This window comes from Corvus moneduloides, chromosome 13 (assembly GCF_009650955.1).
Source record: "Corvus moneduloides isolate bCorMon1 chromosome 13, bCorMon1.pri, whole genome shotgun sequence".
NCBI classification, from domain to species: domain Eukaryota; kingdom Metazoa; phylum Chordata; class Aves; order Passeriformes; family Corvidae; genus Corvus; species Corvus moneduloides.
The window spans coordinates 7,505,092-7,530,059 of NC_045488.1; the positions used below are offsets into that span (position 1 = coordinate 7,505,092).

The 24,968-nt window shown below is 42.5% G+C and overlaps 1 protein-coding gene across 4 annotated transcripts in view; it reads left to right on the forward strand.

The window, feature by feature from the left end:
• The first annotated feature begins 909 nt into the window (after positions 1 to 909).
• MCTP2 (multiple C2 and transmembrane domain containing 2) overlaps positions 910 to 24,968 on the forward strand; it is a 128,399-nt gene continuing 104,340 nt past the window's right edge. Inside the window, exons 1-4 of one of the 4 annotated variants that reach the window (XM_032122924.1) lie at positions 910 to 1,221; positions 6,264 to 6,356; positions 6,975 to 7,149; positions 8,629 to 8,707. The gene's annotated coding sequence lies outside the window, so the exon portion shown is untranslated. Of the gene's footprint in view, positions 1,222 to 6,263; positions 6,357 to 6,974; positions 7,150 to 8,628; positions 8,708 to 10,471; positions 10,540 to 11,177; positions 11,233 to 15,607; positions 15,686 to 24,968 lie in introns of those variants that run through there. The other 3 variants (XM_032122927.1, XM_032122925.1, XM_032122926.1) reach the window with 3 other exon arrangements.

Genomic DNA, 24,968 nt, shown 5'->3' on the forward strand with positions numbered 1-24,968 from the left:
TGGTGGTTGTGCAAGAATTGCTCTTTGGATAGGCCACAAATTAGAGCCAGTCTGTAAGATTTAAGAACGTTTATGCTGTATCAGACTTTCTCAGCATTTTCACTCCCTCTCACAAAGGTTTAAAGGTATGTAAAATACAGCCATGTGAAATATTCATAAAGGCATCAGAAGCAGTAGCCCATGTGGGTTTGTTTCCCATGCATTGAGAACCAAGAAAGGGAAATGTTTTCACCTTGCACCATTTTTAGGCAGAAAAATTCAACCCAAATATTAATAAACAATTTTTAGAAAGGAAATTTTCCTCAGGTGGGAAGTGATTTGCTTTGTAAGAATCCCCACCTGACCTAATTAATCTGCTCTGTCTTTGGGAACCAGGGCAAGACCAGCAATTCTATTGAGAAGGTGTGAGCTGAGGAAACCATAATGAACCCTATGACGTGACCAGTGAGGTCCTCCCCATAGAGCTGAGATACTGGAAAATACTCCTGTTCCCAGGTGATCCAGGTCACATCTCAGTGCTGGAAGTGGTTACCTCATTGGAAGCTCTGGCAGAGGGAGTTGATCCCAGGTGGGCTGAGCTGAGTGAGTAGCAAGGTGCAGGAGCATCTGAAGGGAGCTGGGGGGGAGGCAGAGTCCCCTTCTGCTGACCAGACCTATAAAATGAGTGTTTAAAAGGCTGTTCATTCTCAACTTCGCTTTCACAGCTACAGAGGAGAAGGGTTCAGGCAAACCTGATTGTCAGCTTGTGTCAGCCAAAATAGCCACTCAAATTTATGCAACCAGTTCAGGTTTTTCCAAGTGATGCAAAACCAGGCAAAGTGGGAGAGTCTTGCTGAAACCCAGGGTTTCCAGAGCTGAATGAAAAGCAGAACTCACAGGCCAGGCTATTTGGGAAGAATCTTGTGAGAACTCTGGGAGAAGAAAAGGCTCTAGAATAGTCTTTTGTCTCCTGAGAATGCAATTGTTTAGCAAAAGGCGGTGAAGGGGGCAGGAAGATCCGTGTTGGGTGCTTGAGTACAGGATGAGAGGGAGTGGGAGGGTAACCTTAAAGGCATCTCCTAATTAATGAAGTTCAACTGCACCAGTATGAAAAGGCGCTGTAATGTTTTGCACTAACTCCCCATGTGCTGTCCCAGAGCAGTGGAGCTCTCTGTTCCTGCATGTCCCCCCATGTCCTGGATGCTTGAAGCTGTGTCCTCTCCCTTCTGCCAGGTGGAGCAGGTAAGTGTTTGGGTGCTGAATACATGCTCATTTCAGGGTTTTGGTTTTTTTTGCTCAGAGTACCTTTGCTTTTCCATCAGGATTATATCAGTCTTGGAATGTGTCTTCCCCATCTAGTTATGGAACATTCTGGAGTATTGGCCACAGGCAGAGAATTGGTGTAAGGGGAGCCAGGCTGGGCATGGAAAATATTTCAGGGATTGCCCAGAGAATATTGCTCACTTTTGGAGGGTTTGGTACCATTATTGGCATGGACCTTTAGAGTCCCTATTCTAATGTGGCATAAGGGTCTGTTTTCAGGGACTATCTACTATTTTTACCCAGTTACTATCTTCATGTTTAAAATATCTTCCTGTTAAAGGAATCTAGAAGAAGATAAAATATTCTTGATGTTTTTATCTGATGTTTCTCTGCAGAACTCTGTTTTCTATAGCTTGTGATCTCCTATGAAATTGATGTAGGTTGGTCCTAAGGTACCAAGGGCATTTTGTGGCATCTGGGATAGCAAGTAAAAATTGTGGACATCCCTCTGGATTGTTCTACTATTCTAGGGTTGCTTTTGACTGCAAATCTTCTTTCCTATACTAAATTTTAAGGTGTTTACTGGTGGTAGGGTGAAGAACTTGTACTTTACAAGCAAACAAATATCTGTTTCCTTTTCCCAGTACATACCCCCTTTCTCTCCATGGCTGCCTCTCTAACTCTCCAATTTACTTGCATGTTTTCAAAATAAGAGTCTGGAAGGATTCCCAGTTTGCTCCACTTAGGCATCATTGCAATTATAATTTCACATTTGGCCTTCAGCAGAACACAGTGTCTCATCTCTTAGAAAGGAATATTCATAGGAAAACAAATAAAAGCACTCACCAGCTGGTGCCTGGTGAATTATACTGTTCGAAGTTCAAGGATATTGAGTGTAGTACGTGCTGATTGGCATTTATGTGGATGTTTGACTGGCATCATTTGACTCTTTCTAGCACTAAATTCAGGCAGATATACACCAGTGTAGTTTTTGTTCTGCGGTGTGAAAAAGATGTTTAAGTTCCCATCAACTTGTTCCCAGTAGAGACTTGATTTGCAAATGGTCTGTGTTGGTTCCTCTCTTCCTTGATCCCACAGAATTGCTCTCTTTAGTCCTTCATAAAACATAGGTGGAGGCAGGCTGTAGCAGCAGCTGGCTGCCAGGAATGCCTCGACTGCTGTGTGATTCCAGCAAGGAGGAGATGTGGTGTGATTTGCTTGCCTGCTGTAAGCCCTTAACCTATTTTGTTACTGCTGGAAAATTCTCCCCCTTTCCTCCTCCTCCTCCTCTCCCATCACCCAGAAAGTGGCTTGAAAAACTGCACAGGAGGGTTAAAAGGAAAGTAAAATGCTCTGGTGTTTTCCCCTGGTGTAAGAGGAGTCGTGTCACAACTTCCTTCATCGGCTGCTAGATCACAGCTTGCAACATGGAAATGCTGTCTGTGGTGAAAGAAAGTTTTAAAAGTTAACATGAGGGATTACTTTCCCCAGAACCTTGGGCGATTTGGAGCCCTGGTTTCCGCTGAACTAGACAAACAATGGAATTGCATCAGTCGTCTCCAGGATTTAGTAAAAATAAGATATTTTGGTGCTAAGGCTGCACTGCAGTAGTCGTAAAAATCCTGGGTTTTGAACAACCAAATCTCTCCCAACATGGCTGCTTAGTCTTTCTCAACACTAAATTATTTGCATCAATTGGAGACTTATAAAGAAAATTAACAACAAGATGCTTAAAAGATACATAATTTTGAAACATCTTGCCGTGTGACTTACAGAAATGCCATAAAAATTCATACATTATGCTATGCATTACAAAACCCTGTAAAACACCCACACTCAACAGGTTGTTTTTCTCCTCTGTTTTCTTTTGCTGTATCTTAGTTCTATGTATTGAGGATGGTAAATGTACAGACATAATTGGGTTTGGCCATTCTGCACTAAAACCTTCATTCATATCCCTATGCAAAGCAGAATATGCCTTTATTCCCAACTTATTGATGCCTGCCTGTCTCTTATCAGCTGTGCTGAAGCTGGATGTATAAAGCACCTGGCTGTCAGCTCTGGCTGTTACCTAGAAACATCACTCAACTTTTAGTGCTCATTCACCCACCTGGTCCCTAGGTTTATATTTAAAACCTTTTGGGTTTATCAGGGAGGCAGGCTCAAAATACTTGTGTTATACATATTTATTTTATATCAGCCCCAAACTGCTAAGACAAGAATTAGGTGGTGTTTTTTCAGGCTGCAGTGCCATAAATCTCCAGACTGGCTCTTGTAGTTTATCTGGGCTGAATAGCTGTGGTGATCTTCCATAAACAACTCAGACATGTGGAAGATGAATTTTAACAAGTGCTCTCAAAGCTAAGTGCTACCTCTTGCTTCTACACCTCAAATTCACCCATTTTTTATTTTTATGTTATATCAGAGGCTGCTCTGTGCTTTTTTCCCCCCTAATTATCTACACTCAAGCTGAATTCTGTCAAACTCAGAGGAAAGGGAACATAGCTGTGTACACAGAGGTGGGATTTCCACCTGGCCTGACTTACGCAAGGGTTTAAACTCCCAGTCAAACACCTGGGCTTTTAAAGAGGAGGGATTTGAAACTTGTGCCTAGGGATTGTTTCATTTGGTTTTGCCTGTGCAAAAGGCTTTTGTGTTTCATGCCTTCTCTGTAAAATGCTCAACCTTGTTCTAGGAAAGGCTCCAAAGTAAATTAGAGCAGCCCCAGGGGCTGTTTTAAATCATAGCAGCTGAGGCCTTACCCCAGCACTTCACGCTCCACCCTGTGTCTCTTCCACCAACACTCTCTATAGTAACCTCAGATCTTCACCTTTTCACAGAGAGAACTCTTTGCTTTGCATCACTGATAGGTTTTCCTAGGTAGGCTGGGAAATCATCAGATCTGATTCACAGCAAGCCAAGAGAACAAGTAGTGCCCACTGGCCTTGCTGGGAAACAGTCAGTCACCAGTTACTGTAATTCAGTATTCCTGTTTATGTTCTGGAGCACGCAGACTGGCGAAGTAGGAAAAACACAGCTAGAATAATTGCTCCTGGGTATTGAGCTTTCATTTACAAACATAACCACTCCTGAAGCTGCTGAGGACAATTTCCCTGAACTTCCAGCATTGTGCAATTGCCCCAGTGCCTTCTGTCGGGTTTCCACTTTCCTCAGCTCTGACAAATACTGGTCCCTGACAGAGGCAGGGCAGGGAAATTGATGGATCAGTGGAATGATCCAGTACCAACAAATCCATAGTTACAAAAATAGGCAGTTATTCTCATCATTTCCTGACACAATTTCCTGCCCTCCTCTCAGGCTGTTCTGAAGATTGCCTGGATGACAGACCTGCTTTGAAGCCTGTCAACCCCCTCTGCAGAACACCTCTCCTGTTAGGAATTGCTGTCTTGGAGAACAATGGCTGGGAGCAGGGTGAGGGGCTGTGCTGTGCTGTGCTGTGCTAGTAGCCTTTGATCACACCTGGCATGTGTCCAAACGGGGCCTGCTTGTGGGCACTGCTGGGTTTTAGCATTTCTGATCATATCACACTGAAGTATAGGAACTGTGCTTTGCTTAGGGAGTTTTATTATCCTTCCTACAGATTTAGTCATCTCCAGCCTTCTTGGAGCCACTCAGAACAGGAGAGGGATGTAGGGACTAGAGACGCTCCTAAACGAAGTAGTTAGGACATGTCTGCAGCAGCCAAGGGAGGAAAGTGAACGAGTTTAATTAACAGGGTTCTGATAGTGCAGTTTATTTTGACAGAAGAGGATTAATGAGATCTCACAGCTGCAGCCCTGCCGACAGGTCTGTGTGTGATAATGTTTGGCACGGGGGCAGTGTGCAGATGGAATCGGTAACCTCCTCGGCAAGTGCAGCTGTCCATGCATGGGAAGCATGATAGGCTTTAACAATTCCATCAAGACCCTTAGGGATCTATCTGCTGGCGGCTCTAAGGATGTATGTGACACTTGGCCTGGCTTTGCAGGCTTGTCACCTTTAGCTTGTCATTCTCAAACTGTGTTAGGTTTAGTTATGATAGCTCTCAGCTCACCTTCGGTAATTTCTGGGTCTCTAATATTAAAAAGTAATTGAATTTAAAAGACTAAAGAGTCCATAGGTCAGTGTTCTGTAAAACAAAGTCTGTCTATTTGCTCTTGGGATAACACTTGGAGAGCAACAGTAGGTGAGGCTCTAAGTAGATCTGTGGCCATGCCTACATGTAAATACTTGTTCTGATCCAGGAACTTTAATATTGAACAACTCATTCAACATCTAGGAGTATGTGCAAGACTAATATCCCTTCGTGTCAGTAGTTCTATGTTATTCTGATTAAACAATGTACTGGAAATATCTATTACCAACAGGGATGGGATCTGCTGTGCTCCAGTTCCAGGCTATGGATTTCAGCTTAGTGAGAGTTTTGTGCTATAACAAAGTGATAACCCCCCCCAAAACATGAAGAGTAGCAAAAATAAAAAAGCAAGTAGCTATTTTTCCTGAGTCAGTTGTGGGGAATATAAAGCTCGGGGTTTAGCTATCAATTATTAGAAAACATAGTTGAAAACTCTGCTGTGTTAAAACCTGTGTGTGTAACTATCTTCCTTCAGCTACCCCAGACCACAATTTATGAGCAAATGCCAGTTCCAACAGGCATGGTTCAAGGTGGGAAAATACTCTGTTGAATGTGCATTTTTCTGCAAATAGACATAAAGGAAAATAATACCTTACTTGATAGAGTCTGGAAGAGAGTAAAACTCATTCTTACATTCACTCCCAGCCCCGTGCTCTGTTTTCTAGATCCACAACTAAGTCTGGAACACACTATTAATCTCTAGTTTGTATTTGTATCTTCTTCCCAGGAGGATCCCTTTGTGAGAAAGCAGGGGTAATGGTACACCAATAATCAGCTTTTAATAACTCTGTACTTGAAGGAATGGGGAGAGGATATTCAGGGAAAATTTTACAAAAATATTGAAAGACTGTTTTTTTTTCTTTTTTTTTTTTTTTCATTTTTCCAGCCATGTGTTCATAACTTATTGGCATTGCCCAGATCCTCCACAGCTTGTGAGGTGCCAACCTCACCTATTCCAAGGACCAAATGTCTCACTCTGGTAAGAGCTTGGGGCTGGGAGCTGCAAGCACCAGGGGCCAGTTTTCCTTTTTCAAGAAGTACAAGCACAAAACCCAAACCAAACTCATCATTTCCTCCCCTACCAAACACTTTGATATTACTGGAAGGATCAAAATTTCATATTTTGTTCCTGACTGTCACTGGTTTGTCATCTAACCCTGAGCCAACCATCAAACAGAAACTTTGCTCATATCAGCCTTTTTTCTGACAATACTTCTGAGATGCATGAGGATGCATTGATTAATGCTGGTAAATTCCTTGGAGATTCCTGGATACAATCCCTTATTTAAATCCCTGATTACACTTTTGTTCTACAAGTTGTCAGCTGGTCTCAGGAGCCCACAGATCCACTGCTCAGCTCTGCTCTACTCTTGGGATGAATCAGAAGCTGAATTTTCAAATGCTCTAAAAGCTCATTGTTTGCACAAGAAACAGTCCCCAGCATTGCTCCTCAATGGATTGTCAGGAAAACGACTGCATAGATTCTGAATTATAACTTCTGTCACAAAATACAGCCTGTTTAAATGGCTTTTAAAAGCTAATAATGAATCCTGAGTGGTTGAAACAATTGTCTCACATCTTTGTTCTTTCTCACCAGGTACAGCTGATGGAAATGTTGTCAGTGCTGTTCAAATGGTGAAGCTGCACACAAACACAGGCATGGGATTGAACAAGAGAGAAGAGGAAGCTTGAGGCTGTGATGGTTTCATTTCTTTGAAGTTTAAGCTCAGGTTTGCCCATGTGGCATTTCCTCAGTTCAGACAAAAAAAATGGTTAGTGACATTTCAGAGCAGAGAATCCAGCCCTAAAGAATGTATCACGCATTTAAGTGATAAGGTGAATCATAGTGATGTTAAGTGGGATTAAAAATATCTGGTTTTTCAAGGTAACCTGTTGGAGCTGAAAGCGAGTAGTCAAGCCATAACTAATTATCATTATTTATTTATTAATTCCAGACTAGCCATGTGCTTAAGTCTCCTAAAGTCTTGAGTGCATTTATTTGTGCAATTGCACAGAAAGGCTTAAACCTTGCAGTTGGTTTAGTTTGTGTTCTGGGAATGGCTGAACACTCAAAGACCTGGAGAGCAAGCACACCCTTGGTCCTGCTCCAAATTCTGCCTGTAAACCAGGTGCTCAGCTGAAAGGAAAATGAGCTGCAACTTAAGGGCTTGTAATTCTGTGTCTCGGGGTCACCAGGTCTCTGGGACCCACTTGTCCAAAAGAAATAAGACATAACTCTTGCAGGAGATTTCACTTTGGGGCTTTGAAAAGTCTTTATCAGTTGCATACCTGAGAGGGGTTGTGTCCCAGGCTCAGAAATATCCCAAGCAATCTGTCAAGCCAAGCGCTGTAAACACATCAGTAAAGCTGGTGGTGAACAGGTGGGTGCAAACAGAACAGCTCAAAATCCTGATAAGGCCATCTTCAAAGCTTCTGGTGGTGCTTCCAGTGAACACCTTCTACTTGTAGGTGAGATAAGAGAAGGAATTACTGACAAGCTTTTAACTTGATTGAGCTCCAAAGACTTGTTACCAGATACACTACCAGTGAGGTCAGGAAAAGGAGTTTTAACCTACATAGCAGGGAAATTTAGGTTAGATATACAGAAGAAATTCTTTCCTGTGAGGGTGATGAGGCCCTGGCACAGGGTGCCCTGAGAATCTGTGACTGCCCCATCCCTGGCAGTGTCCAAGGCCAGTGTTGAAGTGGATGGGGCATTGAGCCACTGGGTCTCGTTAGAGCTGTCCCTGCCCAGGGCATGGGGCTGGAATTAGGTGAGCTTTAAGGTCCCTTTCAGCCCAAACCATTATATGACTGTTTTCTTCTGTGATTTGATCTCCCTGTGCCCCTGTGCTCTCATGTCTCTTCCTCATAATCCTGAAGAAGTGCTGCTGCAAACAGGCTGTGCAGAGGGGTGGGCTGGATATTAAAGCTTCACTTGCTGCCTCTCTGAAAGGTTGAAGCTGAACCTGTAATTAGGAAAGGAGCTAAAGCCATTATTTTCAGCAGCCTCACATGGATCCACATTGGCCAGCTTTTGGTAAAGGCTGATTAGGTCATTTTTTCTTTCAGCAGTCAGAATACAGGGTGAGAAAATGCAGGCAAGGAAGAAAAGTTGCGGGTTTTTTTTCTTTGCTGAGAAGACAGCTCTTCTTTCCCTTCTGAGAAAATGAGATATTCACACAAAAGATGAGTAGGATTTGATAACGCCAACTATGGTTCTTAATTATATATTTTCTCTTCCCTCACAGGAATTGATAATGACATCCTTAATAAAATCCAGAAGAAAAACACTTGTGTGCATGAACAGAAAGTGTACAGTGGCTCCTTGTGAGTATGGAAAGCTAACAAGAAATCTTGTTTAGATATACACATTTAAATTTCTCATGCTGAAATGCTTCTGTTTGCTGTATTTTTTACTGAGCCTTTTTTTTTTTTTTTGACAATGTGTTCTACAGGGGGATTTAATTAGTGCTCATCTTTAAGTCATACTTAATGACTTACTGCTATAATAATGCATATCTTGCCTCTCGATGATGTCAGATTACATTGGATATGTCCATAGAATACCCTCACATTGATGTTTTTGTGACATTTACAAAGTTTCACATTTCCCCTTCTCATCCCCTTAGCCTGCCAGTGATGTAAAGTTCCTATCCCAAGCATCTTCCCAGTACTCTCCTCCCTTTCTTTTCTTGGTTAGCAGTGAAGTAACAAAGAACTTGATATTCAGCATTCTGCAGCCTTATCAGCATCCTTAATACAGTTACATGATGCCTAAGACAAGAAAATTTCTCAACCTAATGTTTTGCAGAGCCCATATTTGGGTAATCTTGTAACAGTTAATCAATTTATCTCTTTATTGCCACTAAGTCGTGGCAAGCTTTTCTCATTTGGGTGGATATTGGCTATGAGAATTTAATTTCTGTATCTCTTTCTCCTGTTGCATCTAAGGAGCACTGTTTTATTTTGGCAGAGGCACACACAAGCTGCTTCCCTTTGTTACTCCAGAAATCAGTAGCCACCTCTATTAGATTGCCTTTGGGCATGTTTACAGTTTTTTCTCTCTTGGCTGCCGCCCTTGATAAAACACGCACAGAACTCTATTTGATACACATTTTGTGGGATCACACACCTAAGAGAAAAGTATTTTAAAGACTTTTTTGCTTTAGTTCTAAACTTATCTAATTACCTGGAGCTGATGTTTTTCTTGGTTTAGATGAAAGGAAGACAAAAACATTAGTGGCATAAGCTTGCCTTCTTCTCTGTTTTCAGCTGAGGTTGTTGATTAGTTTTCTGTTCTCAGCCAACTTCCCCTTAGATTTTTGATTGCATGAGCAGAGTAAAACTGTCCTATTCAGCATTTACACGTACTTTGTGAAGGTTTCTGCACTTTAGGAGTTGCTGTATACTTATAACACTGTCTGCAGTAATCAGTGCTGTTGTTGAGCATGTGCTGGAACATCAGGATCTGGCCATTCAAACATGACCTTTAAGTCAGGAGGCAAAATAAAGCATTGCCAGTTTTTTTTCCTGTTCCTCTAAAATTGCTCACGTGTTCAAGCAATAATCTCCCTGATGTCCTGAACTGATGGCTCCTGGTCCTCATTTTGTGGATCCATATGGAACTGTGCATAGGTGTGAATTCTTCATCTCCAGATCTTGTTGAAAGGATTGGAGTAATGGCTTTTATGTATGAATAATCGTTTTTATTTGATTGTTAGTGAACAATTCTTTGCACTGTGACAAACCCTTACCACATGGCCATGACAATTTCTGTTTTGCAATGGCACAGTGTGGTTGCACCACCAAGTTTCACTCAATGGTGAGAGATGGGTGTCACTACGTCAGCTATGCTCGTAGACAAGGTGTAATTTCTGATCAGAATGATATGCATGGAATGTAAATATGTTCCATCACCAAGCTTGTCTTTCCCCATCTCGTTGCTCTGCACCTCCTGTAGTGATACCACACTCAAGGGAAGTTGGACACTGCAGGTGGGAGTGGTGGCTGGGTGAGCTCCCCGGGAAGGCGTTTGACCCGGGGTGCTCCAGAAACAACCTGGCACTGCAGGTGCTTTTGGGAGGTGTTTGCCTTTCCACGCTGTGGCAAACTCATGAAGAAACATGCGTAGGACCATGTTTCGGCTGCAGCCATGCCAGGTAAGCATGTCACCTTACCCAATCCTGCCTCAGTTTCCTTGCCTGGAACGCGGCTGCAGTCCTTGGCTCCCTCGTCAGGCACCTGGAGATGCTGCCAATAAAACGTGTTGGGAGATGCAGCCAAGAACAAGTGTTACGTGGCAGCAGTGCTGCTGTTGATTATATTTCCCTTGGCCTGTCGCCATTCCCATAGCTTCCTTCCTAGCTCCACCCTCACCCAGGGCTCTCCAGGGCAGTGCTGCCAGTCCCCTGCCCTCTTCCACCACCATTCCCGATGTCCCTGGGGTTTTGGGTTTGGTGGGAGTGGGCGGTGGGAGTTCGGTGCTTTGCTCTTGGTGTGGAGTGGGCGGGCAGGATGCAGGTCCGAGAGGGGATGGTGATGCTCCGAGCCATAGGACCCGAGGAGGGACGCTCCAAGGGGATGCCCCAGGAGGATGCCCAGGGGAAGCGGTGCGGAGCGGATGCCGGCGGGGGCGGGTTGCGGGAAGCCCCGGAGGTTCGGGGGCGGGCGGAGCGCGCAGGGAGGCGCCGGCGGCGGCACCGCCCCGGCAGGCGGGAGGGGACGGGGACGGGCGGCGGTGACAGCGGGCACAGGCACACGTGCCCGCCCGGGAGCGGGCGGCGGAGCGAGTCCCCGGCGGCGGGAGGCGATGGGCGGCTGCGGGCGCGGCGCGGCCCCGGCCCGGCCGGCAGGTAAAGGGACCGCGCTCCGTCCTCCCTGTGCGCCGCGGGGAGCTGGACAGGGCAGCCCGGCGCGTTCGGGCCGGGTGCTTGTATAGTTTGGGGTTTTTGTTTTGTTGTTTGTTTGGTTTTTTGGTTTTTTGGTTTTTTTTTTTTTTTTGAGATCTGGCGGGTTTCGCCCGTTTTCTGCCATCTCAGTTGCTCCCGCTGTTTCGCTGTTCGTGCATCCCCAGGCACCCCGCAGAACTAACTTTGCCGTGGGAGGCTCGGGGTTACTTCGCTTTTTGCTGCGTGTCGCTTTAGTGATGCTGCTCCAGGGACTCGCACCTTGTGTGAATAATTCTTTTTGTTGCCGTTGGCGTGAGAAATTCTCTCCTTCCTCAGCCAACTCTCACTGAACCGATGCATCCCCATGTGCACTTGCTGACTGAAATTCAGTTGGTCGGCTGTTGACTTTGACTAAATAAATAAGCCACTTAATAGTAATTAAAAACAATCCCTAAACTAAAAACAAACAACAGAGTGGAACATTCACACAAGTGAATTGACATAGAGAAGTTGCTTTAAGGGTACTTTGAGGGAAAAGCGGTGTGTAAGGCGTAGTTCTTTTTTTCAAAAAGAGCTGTTCATGCGGTTGTAATAAGAAATAGTGTGAATTTTCATTGATATTCGCCTAGCACAACTATGGCAACTGGCAAGGATCCAGTTGGTGCCCGTAGTTTTATGATAGTCAGTTGCGTAAAGCACACTGAAAGCCGAATTGCTGCTACATGGCATTAAGAAAATAGAAGTTCTCACCTGGATATCTTACTATTAATTTACTGTGATTAAACTGTAGAATTTGTCATGTATTTTGTAGTAATTCTCAGAAGATGATACTGTTGAGTGAGTCGATTTAGCTGTCAGGATGAATGGGTGTATTTGGGTAATAATCTTACTTGTTTGATTTCTTGCTGCTGTTCAATGCCATCATAAAATAGCTTATCACAAAGCAAATAAACCTGCATGTGCTGTAGCCTGAAGATGGATTCAGTATGTGAAGTTTCACTTTGCTGTACCTGTGGAAAGAAAAAAATCGAATAGTGCAGATAGGAAATTTTCATTTTATTTCTTAAAATTTTTTGCACTTTTTAAAAAATAGGAATGGTAAATTTTGTGCTGTTAAGACAAATTTAACTTTGATTATATTAAAGAAGCTATAGGATAGTTTGTAGATGTGTGGATTTAAGGTGTCAATTATAAACAAGGGCATGAGCAGGGGCATCGCTGTCAGTGACAGGAAGGTGGGTGTCGAAACAGCCCAGGGATTCCTGTAATCATCCCCTCCCGGGACAGTGTATGAGGCTGTAACAGTGCTAGAAGTGTTGCTTATCATGGCATTCAAGGTAATTAGAACCGTAACTGGCTCAATTTCACTGCAGGCTTTTTTTCCCCAGTGTCTTTTGCATTTGGTGATATAAGCAGCTGCTTTTGGACTAACTGCACCTCTTATTTGAACAGATGATTGTTAAAAAATGTACCTGCTCAGGCAAAAAAATACTCCTGGGGAGAATAGTGATTGTATTTTGGATGTTGAAGTTCATTGGGATTTGGGACTGTCTGTGGTGAAGCTGGAGTCCTGTTGTGTGTGTGGTTGGAGTGGGCTTGGAACAGGGGATAAACCTCACCCCAGAAGCTTCTTGGTTGCTCCCGCTGACATTTCCAGGCAATACTGAGTGTCTTCTTCTGCTCCTTTAGTCTACACTGTGCAGATTTGCCCATCTCATGTTTAATGTCTCATGGATAGCTGAAGGCTGCCATAAGGCCCCCACCAGTGGCTGTCAAATTCAGGCAGGATGTGGGCACTTGTGCTGTCACTTTGTTGTGAGAATTTTGAGTTTTATCTGTTTGTTCACCATCACCTATACCATGAACTAATTTTAATATAGGGGTTTGAATTCCAGTCTCCCAAACTGCAGAGAGTGGGGGGGTCTCACCACCTCCATTTGGCTGGGGTCCCTCTGCCTGGGCATGGGGGAGAGGGAAGCTTTACCTCAGCAGAGGAGAGCAAAGCATGCTAAGTATGCTCTGCATTTCCTCTGTGTTGTTTCCACCCTTGAGTGGAAAATTGCTCCCAATTTCCTCAGATTTGGAGGATTTACATTGGCACTCTTCCCACATTCCCATTTTACTTCCAGTTGTACTTATTAGATAACATGCTTGCATAGAAGATTATTTATAAGAAAAAGAACATTTTTCTTCAATCTATTCCTATTTAACTTAAGCAGTTAAATGTTCCCTGGGTCCAAGGGACCTGTTTCTTAAGGCTTAACTGGTCGTTGCAGGATTGTGAGGATGTTGGAACCATGAGTGCCTTGAACTCTGATTTTAAATTGCATATCAGCGTAACAGCTGATCCTGAGTGCACCTCTGTTGCCTAAGCTGTTGGTGCTGTAAAATGAAGTCATAGAACCAGATGGAATATTCATATTCAGGCAATTTATGTGTCTCAATATCAAGGCTTTCTTTGTGTATTCCACTGTGATCCACGTAAGGATTTAGTCCCCATCATCTTGTGTGTGAGGGTTCTAATGAAGACCAAGAATGATAAGAGAAACTGGGCCAAGTGTCTCACATTAGATTGAATGATTGATCTCCTTTTTATATCCCTGGCAATTTCTGCCTTGGAGAAATTAGCTTGGGTGTAGCTACAGGTTTACCAGCATAGCGACAGACTGGGTTGACTACTGCGTGGGCAGATGTATTTGGTCCAATTTAGGGATCAGTAGTAAGGAATCCTCATTGATGGAGACTGTTTCTGTTAGATGTTCTCAATCTTCCCTGGATGTTGGGTATCTTGTGAGCTGCAAGGCACTGTGGATGTGCAGTCTGTCTGTCCTGCCCTGAGTGTGTCACCTCCTAAGGCAAACTTGACTTTTGGCACCCCTGTGGCCACGTGCCTCACTGTGCCAGGGTAAACACTTGCAGGAGTATAATTGTATTTACACTAACTCATCAAAAAGCTCCTCTGGAGTGATATAAAGGAGGGTCTTGCTATAATTTTTTTTTAAATATTTAGGAATTACAAATTTTTCTTAATCAAAAACTTCAGTCCTTTAAAAAGCTACACAGCCAGAGGTAATTTTCAAACTCTTTAAACTATTCTTTCAACTTAGAAATCACTTGGTAAAATATTTGTAAAGACTGTAGAAAATAAGATGTTAATTACCTTTTCTTGAAACACTCCTAGATGGTTTTGAACTTAGGTTGTTTTGCACTACATTATATATTCAGACAAATCAATTATCTTAGGGGAAAAAAAAGCCTGTGGTGTGTGCCAGTTCAGATGTTTGGATGGTGTAACATTAACCAGGTTCCTTGAATGAACCTTTCTTTCAATTAAGAGAGATCATTAGAGAGGAGAATGCAGAAGTGGGAACAATCTGAGTGATGTGGAGTAAACAGAGAACAATTATTTATAATTTCACATAACTCAAGATGTTAAAGAGGTGAGAATAAATGAGCAAGATTCAAAGATTTTTTTTTCCTAAGGTCCTCTTCAATTAAAAAAAAAAAAATTCTTCCATAGCTAAATTGTGCTTCTGCTTCACACAAGCATAATTTATCAGTGGAATTCATTACTCCAATGTCTTCCTGTTGTTGAAGATATAAATGAACTTTAAAAGTTGTTTGGCGAATTAATAGAGAAAAAGTACACCAGGGCTGTTAATCACAAAGATGCAGATACAATTTCTAGCTAAAGCAGCTCCTAAATCAGAGATTCCTGGAAACCAGGAGATTATTTTGCAGGCAGAATCACGGCATGATTTCCTGACCTTACAGTCTTTCCCTGAGCATCTGTTTTTGGTCAGAGTTAGAGGCAGCTTATTGGGCTAAGTGGATATTTGGAGTGATGTGATCCCCTTGCGTTCTGTGTGTGATGGAAATTTGGATGGGTTTTCCTGGGATCACTGCTGTTTTGTCTGGAATAGTTTCAAGCAGGTGAACATTAGATGCAACTTCAATTTTCACACTTGGGGAAAAAACCTGAAGTAAGTTCCTTAAGTTTTGATTAACTGACTATTCATAAACATAATCTGTAAAGAACACAGATGGAGTTGACCTTTTGCAAGGCTACACTACTGCTGCAAAGCTCCATTGTAAAATAATTGGATGGTTGTGGGAAAATCTGGAGCATGTTATAATTTCAGTTTTCATTTCTATTTTCTTAAATGCACACTGCTTTTCTAAGAAGACTCTTTTTGTTGTTTTCTTCACATAAGCAGCCTGCTGACCTTTAGGCATTTTTTTTAACCCTTGCTTCTGATTCTTTTACAGTCTCCTGTCAAACCCTGATGGGGACACATTGTGTGTCTGTGCTTTCCTATTGACTTCAGCTGCTGCTTGTCTGAGGAAAACAGACCCCGGTGCTGGGAGTTTTCAAGACTGCCTTTGGAATTGAAGCTGGGACTTCCAGTTTGATCATGTAGGTGTCCAACCTCCCCTGCCACCAGAGAGGCCCTCCTGTGGGGAGGTTGGATGGACTCTGTGACCACCCTTGGCCTTAAAGGAGAGCCTCTTGGTAGCAATTTCTGGTGGTCTTTAGTTCAAACGAATTAATTTGCTTGCTTGCTCCTGGTGTTTTGGTCGGTGCATGGTGAGAGCCGGAGCACAGTGACCCAGGGGGTGACTTTTCCTCCTGCCGTGGTGGGTGCCTGTTTCATGTGTATTTACACAGATGCTCCTTGACTGGCTTGTTTTCACTTTCCCACAAAAACAACTTGCTAAAATGCAAGCTAAATACTAACGTAGGTTTTGAGAACTTTGTTTGGTTTTGTTGGCCTTTTGGGATGGGGAAAAATAAAGGCTGATCTTATTCATATCCTTCCTTTCTGGGAAGTACTTGTACCCTTGACAATTCTTCCTGTTGCCCACTCCTAAGAACTATGGAGTAAATTTTGCTTTACTGGAAACCTTAGGTTTGGGGCAATTTCATTGTTTTGGGAGTTCTTGGAATTGTATAGCTTTGCTGCCCTAAGATCAGAGATCAGAGCTAATTTAGAAACAAATTTCTGCTTTTGCGTAACGCCATAAATTAAGACACAGAAGCAGCTCTGTTGTCTTTTCAAGATTTATGAGTGTGCACTTTCATTCTCTCCTCCCAGATAGATAAACCCTGCTCTAGAAGTAAGTTTCTAGCCAGGACAGGGTATATAATCTATATTGTCTGATAATCTTTTAATGGGGGTGAATGGAAATGAGGGGGCCATGCTAATTTATTTGAGCAGTCATTTGTCTGTGTTGCCATTGATGTGGAGGTGGTGATGATCAGGAGCTGTTAGCAAGGATGGGGCAGTCTCTCTCTCAGCTCACTTTGTCATGGTTATGAAAGTTCTTTTTTTTTTTTAAAGTCTGACTCATTTGGGTTTAAGTGAGGAGGGATTACAGAGCTCAGTTCTTTGAAATTTTATTGGATGCAGGTTCCCCTTGAAGTAAAATCTTATTGAATCTAATGGTTTTGACAATTTCAAATAAAAATATCCAAATGAATGAACATAACTCATCCCCTTGTCGCTGCTTCCCTGGGTTTCAAGAGGAATGTTTTTTTGCTGTCTTCCCTCATGGGAAACATCTGCAGAACTGAATGGCAGATCATTAATGCTCATTCAATAGCAGGCTTTGTTCCCAGTTTCTTCGACTTGGAAACAATTAACTGGAGAGTTTTGTTTTGTCTTGTTTTTCTTTTTCAATGCAAACATCTAATTCTGGTTATATATTCTAGTGGATTTAGGAGAAGTCCTTCTTTTGGAATTGCTTGTAATTATTTTAGAATAAATGCTCCCTACCCAAATTCAGATAGTGGGAATGGTGCCTTTGTGGTTGGGGTGTGATTTTAATTTATTTTATTATATAAATGGCTGAATATTGTTCAACTCTGTAAAACTATTAGATACAAATCTCATTACAAGCGTTTGTGTTCAGTTCAGGAAGGCTTCTGGTTCCTCACATTCACCAAATGCTTCATAGTAGCATTTAGCAAAAAATCTGTCTGGCCTTTGATAGGAAGCAAATGAAAACTGAAGAAGACACAGCATTCACCTACTTGGGTGCAAAAATTGTTTAAACCAGAAAACCTCCAGATCTGTTTAGCTGACTCTGAGCAATTTGTATTCCAAGACACTTGCCAGATTGGTGACTCCTGTCCATATCTGCTAGACAGGGGAACTGGCATGTGAATACTCTTAAATCTATTAAAAAAACATTACTACATCTTTAAAGGGTTTATTGACACCTGTTGAAAAGTTCTGGTTTTGAGCTTTATTTGATTTTAATCCATGGGCCAAACCAGGAAATTGTATAATTAGGGCAGCTGAATTAAAATACCTTTTAGTCAGTATTCACCAGAACTAAACATCCATGATTAATAAACTCAGTGTTTTGTTGGTTAATTAAGGGCTAAGTAGTCATAATTTATGCACTTAGCATTTACTTTGAGAATATGTGAATGGGGCACGATAATGACAAGTGGTCAGCTTGATCTGTTCTAAACTATCCTGCCTGGAGCTATGTATGCATGAAAGGATTAAAACAAAAAAACCCAAAAACCCACTGTGGTAGCAGTGTACAAAGGAGCAGCCAGTGTGGTTGGGCAGCGTGAGCAAGAGCTGTAAATATGCTTAAGGGAAGGTATTTAAAGTTTAGCGATCTACCTCACCCTGCCTATGGCTAATTTGCCCCAGATGAGTCAGGGGCAAATAGTTTTTTAAGGACTGCATAATGTGCCTGCAGGTTTTCACTGAGCAGGTTTGTCGTGTAGAATCATAGAAAAATTGAAAGTGAATTTTAAGTTGTTTCATCAGGTGTCATCCTAGCTCAGCAACACCAGTATTCCTGTTTTGTGGAGCTTTTCTGATTGGATCATTTCCAGGAACCAGAATTAACAAACCAGGCTTCGCTATAGTTGAGGTTCTCTGAATTTCTGCAGGTAAAATCCTGAGCACGTCACTTATTATTCACCCCAGCATAACATTCCTATATTTTAATTTTCGACCCTTTTATTCAAGCTTAAAATAGCTACTGGAATCATAGTTTGTGGTTTTCTTGATGATGATGGTGCCGGTATTTAGGGATTTCAGCTTTAGCAAACCAAACCCCCAGTGGTACGGCTTTGGAAGTGCCAAAGTGTAATTGCCAATGCACATGAGTTAAATTTACCAACTTCACCTGATCTTCTCAGTGGGAAAATAGTGCTGTAACAGAACCTGGAGACAAGGTGCAGATTTCTAGTGCCAGGAGGCTGAAAACTCAGATGGTGAATGGAAAGAGAAACCTCAAAGCTGGCTCCTTCCTGTGAAAAATGACTGGCATTTAGAGATGTGTGCTGGCGTATGTTCCGTCTTTACAGTTGGAAAAAAAAGGAAGTTTAAAGGAGTTAAAGGAGTCTTTGAGTTGGTGCTGCTGTTTGTGTGCTGAACACTTTGCTGTCATGACTTCAGGGGAGCCATGTGACTGGCTTTAGTTGTATGCTTTGGCTTCTTCATATTTAAAGTACTGAATTATTGTCCAGGGTGAGACCCTCAAACACTTGACTTTGCCAAGAGATTCCTCAGGGCTTTCTCTGTCACACAGCTCCAGATATTTAAGTGCTGTTATTTTCTACAGGGAGACTTATGGCTCTTGCAGAAAAGCAGGGCTATTACTGGTGCAATTCCCTCATTCAGTGCTGGGCTGCAACACGCCAACTTCTTTTCTCTCTTCTTTTCTTCAGCCTCCTGCCTTTGGGAATTAAAAGACTGCAGAAACACTGGTTCACTTTACCTACAGATCCACCCAAGCTATGTGGAGATGTTAAATGTGAGAGGACATTTAATCATGAAGGTCAATACAGATTCAAATTAATCTCAACTCTCCCATGTGCCCAGCTCTTATGGTGAGCTCTGAGCCTGGCTTCTGCCATATTGCTGTTGGGAAGAGGAACATGCTGTAGTAAGGAGGAAAAAAAAGGCAAACCAGCAGGTTTTTGTCCTGCTCAAGTTGTCATCAGGCCATTTTTATGAATCAAAAGTGTTCTGTTTGGGATATTTTGGTAAATTGTTAAATAAAGAATCACACAGAGCTTTTAATAGATCTTTCTTCTATAGTCACTGAATTTTGATAAGAAGTATGACAGTAATAGTAGTTATTTAGGGAGCAATGCTGGCACATGGACAAGTAATTTGCATATAGTCACAAGCTTCTTTTATTGAAATATACGATTTAACTGCTAGTAAAAGGCATGGATTGATTTGGCCTCCAGTGGAAATGAGTCTCTGATTTCCTTCCTAGGTTTGTTTTCTCTGAGAGCTGTGGAAAGGGAGGATCTATTTCTGTACACCTCTTGTTATAAAAATAAACCTTTTGTTGTGCAGGAGGTGAGCAGGGGCTTGAAGGAGAGAGTGAGAGGAAGGAGGCTGCAGGGCTGAATTCCCAACAGAGTTCCTCTGATGAGGACCAGCTCCTTCAATATGTGTACCTGTCTCTGTCCTGGTTTTGTGTTGTCCCTCATGTGAACCCTGATAAACCTCAGTGATTTTAGAGCTCTTTTTACCTCATTCTTACTCTTCTTGTACCTACACCTCTCTTTCCTCTTGCTGCTCATCAGCTTTCCCTCTCCCCCTGCTCCTCGAGGTACCCTGCTCCAGGGTACCATTCCCAGGGATCTTCTGATGTGATTGGGAACAATGAGGCAAATTATAAACCAGATACAGTCAATGATGATATCCCAATTGCTGGTGCAGCACACAGCACAGTGCCTTCCAAGAGCAGGATCTGTCCCTCCAGGATCTTTCTGGGAGTCTGGTTTGAGGTGCAATCGTCACTGCAGGAAGCAGATCTTTGTGCATGGGCGTCCCTGGAGAGTTCTGATGCTCAGCAGGTGTTGTTTGCACTCTAAAGATCATATTTGATTGTCCCATTCTGGTACAATCCCATGAACTAGACTGAAAAGGTTGAAAGGGCCTTCTGGCTTGCACAGGTACAATTGCAAGCCACTATATTTTGAAGAAAGCTGAAGGAGTGGCAGGAACTTGTGAAATATGTTTGTAAAAATACACTCAAACACTTCCTCCCTCATTTCCTCTATACATACTCATCATTTTTCTTCTGTTTTAGAAAAGACAGAAGCAAAATGAAACCAGTACTTTCATAAGCTGGAGGCAGGTGCAGGGTATTTTCTCAGTAACTTTCACTATCAGATGCTATTTTAAGATACTTGTAGCAGCTGGTCGCTCTTACTTCTCATAGTTACTGTCTGCTTATAAATGTTGAGAAAAAAGCCCTCCAGATTGTGCAGAAGAGCCTCTAAGGAGTTAAAGTGTCCCTGTTCCTCTCTTGTGTGCTAAGTGGAGGAAGATGTGTGCTTGTTTCATGTGTTTGTGAAAGATGGAACTCATCCCCTTTGAGCCAGTTAAAAATCAAAAAGCCAAGCACAGGATCTAGAAGCCCAGAGGACCCAGGGATCTGAGAAAAAAACACAACCCGACCCAAAACAACAAACTCCAAACTTAAACCAGAAAGTCTTACTTTAGATGCCTTTATTATCTGCATGTAACAAGCAGGCTTTTCTTTAAGCTTGGTGTTCACCCTGGATGTTACTTGTGCTCTTCTGCAGGGGCCATAGATTTCGTTCACCCCACATCAAGGAACTAAAGCTGGTTTCTTTTGGTTATCTTGTTTCCATTGTAGCATATAAAATTGTGTCTTATGAAGCACTTGTACTAATTTGGCTGACAGCAACAGGTCAAGTTTCTATTTTATTTTATACATTTGAGTTTAGCATCCACTACACTTTGCAAATGAATCTGTTACAACAGAAGAGCAGGATCTGTATCCACAGGCTGACATCATTTGAAGCCTCACAGGGAAGCTTAAACTCAGTGGGAAGATTTGGAAGCTGGCCAAGCCATGACCCTGCTTTAGCAGCAAATCACCTGTGCAGTGAAGACTTTACCTGCTCTGCATCAGTGCACTCCCTGTGATGCTTGTTAGTGCTAAAAATAATTCTAACACTGATTTCCCCAGGGTAATTAGCCTGCTCAGAATCAGATTGAGATTAGACTTTTTTTTCTGGTGCCTTATCAAATTTAAGTCCAGGTATTTGCCATATGCTGCAGGGAGAAAAGGCTGTCTTAGTCTCTCCATATTGAGCTGTATGGAATTCAGTGTCTCTTGCTGCCTTCTGGGATCATACCCAGGGAGGAATGGTCTCAGGCCCACCCACCTCAGCCTCTCACTTTGGACTTGTTTTTTTCTGCAAAGGAAGCACAATGCTTGCTTGAAGGTGTTGATGGTCCAAGGAACATCCTACCCCTGGTAAGGTATTCCCTCTTCTTTTAATAACTGGTGCTGGGTTTGTAAATCTCCAGGGCAAACTGGTAATGCTGAACAAAGGGTTACTTTATTTGGATGATATTTGCTTATCTCTGTGGCTGTTGGTGCTTAGCATAAAGCATTTCCAGATAAGGTACTGAAATAAGCCATCGCAAAGAAGGAAGTGTTGGTTTCTTTAGAAAAAGTCATTCCATTCCCAGTAATGGTTTGTATTTGGCTGTGTTTGAGCTATAACCTGGGCTACTTGGTATGTTCTGTTATAACCACCCACATACAGTGGTTGTCCCACCAGCAGAGAGCTATTTCCCTGATATTTTGCTTTCTCTCCCGGGGAGGACTGGTTTCATTTATGGCTCCTAGAACCAGAAGACTCAATTTCTAGCAAAAAGATAAAAGAAAAATATGAAAGAAAGTCCTCAGTCCCTTATTCCCCTGCTCCCTTATCACCTTCTTGTCAGCCTTGTCTCTCAATGCAGCAATATCAAAAATTATAAACCTAAAGGGGTTGTACTCATATTAGAACTTCTCTTAGCCAAATACCGTGTTGCATAACAGAAAAGTAATTATCTTTTCTTGTAATGTGTACAATGTCTCATGCATTAGGTTTTAAGTCAGTGAATGCGCTAGACAGGCAGAGATTGGCATGAATATTCTATTCCAGAACAGCAAGAATCTATACAGGTTTTACACTGAGGGAGTTCCATTGGTTCCTTCCAATTTGAACCATGTTAATATGCATTCAAGTGAGGAGCATCTTCCTAACAGCCTCTAATGCATGTATTAGTAATTTCAGCTGTGGTGGATTTAGGTGTTTATTAGCATTTAGCTGTGGCTGAAAACACACTGAATTCTACCTTAGAGGTGGCTGGCACGCACAGTGACCCAAAGTTTTCACCTTCATTGGATAAACAAATGAGTACAAGGATTAATAGATTTATGGGCACTGTAATAGTGGTGGCATGGTGCTCAGCTGTGTTTTTGTCATCTTGGCTGACTTTGAGGATGATACTTTAAAAGTATTAACAGGGAGTGTCTCAGGGTGCTTCAGTGAGCACTGTGCACTTCTGGGTGTGCAGGGAATGGTTCCATAGTGAAGAAAGACAATTTATTCCATAATTTCCAGTGTGTAAATCAATTTGGGTTTGTTCAGTTTATTTGTCTGGTTATATTGGACACTTCTATAATGTTTGCAGAGTGTCTTGCAGTGTTTCTCACTTGTGGCTTTGCTGGCTTCCTGTCAAGATAGTAAGTGAAGTGGAATTGCAGGATGATTTCTCTAAGCTTTCAATGGCATTTGAAATATCTCTTAGAGGCACCTGTTCAAACATCTAAAACAATCATTTAGCTCTAAATATTATATGAATTTAAGGGAGTACATAGTGTTTTACTGAAAGAAACCAAAGCACATTAAAAAAAAATATTAAAAAAGTTCAAGGACCATAATTAGAAGATACTTAAGGGAGGATAAAATGCTAGAAATATTTGTTCAATCACAGTGAGCTGTGACCAACTTTTCTGTCATTAGTCCTTTCTTTCTTGTCCCTATTGCCCCCAAAAGAGGAGGAGATGGCAAAATAAAAGGATATAATAAAAATGACAGGTGCAATCAAAAGCAGTCTCTCTGAAGGAAGAGAGTAAAGTACATGGATTCTTCTGAGCATTTGAGATTTGGCAGTGTATTAAAGAGGAGGCTCAAGGAGATAGACTGAAAACATTATTTTTTTCTTGTTACCTAAGAACAAGGAGCCATTCAATTAAATCAAAAACAACAGAGTTAAATTGATAACAGGAAGTGTGTCTCTGAATGGTTTCTGTTTGCAGATTTTTGCTACAATGTGCCATTGAAAGGGGAAGAATAAGGAGGCCAAGCTTAGACCAAGAATTTGGCAAAGTATGTTTTTCCCCCGTGGTTGCTTAGGGAATATTTGGGGATACAGTTGGCCATGAACTTCTGAGGCTGGGGAAGGAAGAGGGAAAACTTCTGGCCTGTGGAGGATAAGGACTACATGAACATCATGTTGGTACCAAGAACACACTTTCTACATGCAAGGGGGAATTTCTCTCTCTTCAAAATAAAATATTTCTATTGATGTTGTTCAGTATGGAAGAGAAAAGCAGAGAAAATTGATGTAGGAAGAAAGAAGAGCTGTATGTGTGAATATGTGCTAGCCTGGCAGGGGGTACCCCAGTAATCCTGGCACCCCTGGCTCCAGCACCACGCTGGGGAGGAGGGTGGTCCCCATTCCCAATCTTCCAATGACCTCCCCAAGGAACACATTTCTGGTCATGGTGGTGATCTGTGTCTTCTGCTTGAGCTGAGGGAGTGAAAAAAAGGCCGCCAGCAGGTGGCTGATGGCAGAGTGCATTTGCCCTTCAGACTGTATTTACCCTTTTCTCAGATGAGAACACATTGTGTATTTGTTGTTAATTGTGTATCACAGCCATCATTTTGGTGGTTAATTTATTTGTAAATACAGTACTTATATAAGAGAAGTTGTAGCTGCAGCAGGAATGTGGGTGTAAAAGCTCAGAGGCAGAGTATGGCTAAACCTCCAGGCAGTCCAGTGACCAGGGATGGGCTTATTTCTTCTGTGGCCTCAGTTCAGGCAACCTGCTGCTCCCTGTGCAGCAAATATCACTGATGTGTTGCCCCAGTGGAGGAGCTGTGAGGTGGCAGCTCAGTGGAGCCATCCCTGCGGTCTTGACAGAAACTTTTCCCCCACGTTTTTTTCCTTTTTTATTTATTAATTTTTTTGATTCCACTGTGTTTCTGTTGGGCTTAGGGAGGACTTCGCTCCCTCTGGTTTAGATGCAAGTGGGTCTCAGAGACGCAGTGTGGTCCCTTCACCATCCTTGCTGAATGGGCATTTCTCATCAGCAACTGAGGCGATGTATGCAACTGGGAAAAAGAACATTTGACTTGGGGGAAGCAACTGGAAAAAGCTACAGGAACAAGTCTGCTCCTTGGTAACAAAAACCTCAAAGCAAACAAAATAAAAACAACGGCAGTGGGTCCTCAAAATGAGAGGGGTGGAGAATAACAGGAAGGGAATAGGAAGCATTAAGTGCCTTGGGAAGTGGATGCTGAGCTGGGCTCTGCCTTTATTTGCAACATCTTGGCTCCAGCAGGTTTCAGTACAAGTAGGCGAGCAATGCAGAGAGCACTAGCAGAAGATGAGTTGTTTAAATGACTCCCAACAGTGTGTTTCATAATGTTTTGTGCAAATGTGTTTAGCCTAATAACTTCTGTTGCTGGCACGTGATGTAACGCTACCAGGGAGGCCTGTGGCTGCCTTGTCAAGATTTTATGGAAAGAGGGAAGAAAGAGCCTAAGTGAAAGCTCTCAGCTGGTATGAGCAAATCCAGCCATGTCTTGTGAGCTTGTGCAGGGCATCAGGTGC